Source organism: Eupeodes corollae, chromosome 1, assembly GCF_945859685.1.
Source record: "Eupeodes corollae chromosome 1, idEupCoro1.1, whole genome shotgun sequence".
Lineage (NCBI taxonomy): Eukaryota > Metazoa > Arthropoda > Insecta > Diptera > Syrphidae > Eupeodes > Eupeodes corollae.
In genome coordinates, this window is record NC_079147.1 from 92,141,403 (window position 1) to 92,143,781 (window position 2,379).

Consider the following 2,379-nt stretch of genomic DNA (forward strand, 5'->3'; position numbering starts at 1 on the left):
TTGATATTTTTTTAAGAAAATTGAGTATTGGAATTTTCTAAAATTTTGAATAAATGTTAAAATATATATTTATAAAATTTTTATAATTATTTTGCAATAGCCTTATGTTTGCCAAGATATTCGAGATAATAGATTTTTATTGAGTTACTTTAATTTTTCTTCAATTTTACCAGATGTCAAAAACGTTAATCTCTGTTGCAAGGTATGGAAGACGAAAAATGATATTCCAACCATTTGAAAGAGCGTACACAGGAACCTTGAAACCACTAGTGACCTTGAAACTACGAGAAATTTTAAAATTTTTAATTCGCAAATCGGAACGATTACAATGACTTCATATGGATAGTTAATACAAACGTCTGCTCTTAAGACTCACCATATTCGTAAGTGCTAGTGAAATTTCGAAACATTTTTTGAACCAGTTCTATTCTGGATTTATGACATGCATAATTTGATGGTTGATGGATCTGACCAGCGTATTCAAGAACGGGTCGGGCAAATGATATAGAAGCTTGCTTTACAATAAAGAAATCAGTAAATTGTTTCGATTGGTTTTTAATCCAGTCAAAAATAGAACTAGCCTCATTAGTTATTGAGCTATGTGTTTTGAGAATTTCAATAATATACAGAGAATGGGACGTAAATGACTGCTTTGTAGAATTTTAGAGTAAACTTTTAAATTGTTTGATTAGCAACCATTGAAAATCACAGAGCATGATCTATCAATAAAATTAGATTCAAATTATTTTACTTAATGTTCGATAAAACACAGCAAAACATGAAGTTAGAATAAAATCCAATTGTGTTTTGCTTATAAATAAGTCAATACAATTTTTTGATAGTTAAATAAAAAAGTGACAGTAGAACGTCCTGTTGTAGATGCACAGCTTAAGGTATTACAAAACGATTAAGGCACTTTGAAAGAATTCCGAAAAAAATTAGTTATAACCGGTGGATCGTGACTTGAACACTTAAACAGTTATTAAAGCCAAGTAAAGACCAGATTTTCTTTAAATATTATTGTAATGGGTCCGATTTGTCAAATTGAAAATTTTGCCATTTCTCGACGTTTCAAGGTCCCTAGAGTCGAAATAGAAGATTTTTAGAAAGATGTCTGTGGGTGCATGTGCATGTACATTCGTACGTCCGTATCTTGGTCCATAGCTCAAGAACCAGAAGAAATATCGACTTCGAATAAATTTAGTGACACAGATAATAATGCAGAAAGATGCAGAAAGGGCTCTCAAGAAAATTGCGTAGGTGGTTTTTTTTACCAAAGCAGTTTGAAAAAAATGTTAAAATTTTGGTTAACTCTAAATATCTTACGAACAAAATGATATTAAATATAAATAAATATAATATATTGTAACGTGATACCAGAAGAAATATATTTTTTGAAAAAAATTCATTTTACGGTTTTTTTATAAATCAAAAAAACTGAAAAAAAATTTGTCACCCCCAAAATTTTACGACCAAAATATGATTTCATCTCCAAAACAATTTTTTGCAATTTTGTTGTCAACATTCAGTACAATTTTGAAAAAAATCGAATTGAAATTTTTTTACAAAAAATTAAAAATTAACCAAACAAAATTAACAAAAGTTGGTAAAAAATGATTTTTGACCAAATATCTTTTCAAAAATTTAAGATAATAGCTTCAAACTAGTTTTTACTTATAAGAAATATTGTTTTCAACATTCGATAAAATTTTTAGAAAAATCGAATTGACAGTTTTTTTACAAAAAATAATTTTCTAAAAAAAAAAACAATACTAAAACTTGGTAAAAATTTACTTTCGACTCAAATAGCTTTTCGAAAATTAAAAATATTGTCTTCAAACTTTTTTATTTCACATCGAAAATATTGTTTTCGATATAAAATATTGTTTTATAAAAAACCAATAGTGCCTTTTTTCATAAAAAAATTAAATTTACAAGAAATAGTACGCAAATTTGGTAAAAATTGATGTTCGGGTCTCGATATATCTTTATATATGAAAAATATTGTTGGTAATTTTAAAATTTTTAAGAATAGTTCAACCAACAACTTTTTTAACTTTTAAGCAAGACAAAGCGACAGACGGGATGGGAAGTTATCAGTGTGTGTCACATCCCAGCCTCTTTTTGTTTTAATTTATTTTTATTTATCATTCTTAAAACTAGAAAAAAAATTCATAAAACAAGCCCAATTAACCATAACTTACAACTAAATTACTTGTCCGATACGGGCGCTCTAAGCTAAATTATAGTGCTAATTATTTAAATGCCTTTCGGCCATGTACAACATATTCTTGATCTAGTGCTCAATTAAAAGTAGTATACTTTTAGAAAACAAATATTTAAAGCAATAAACACGAATTTCATTTTCATATACAAAAA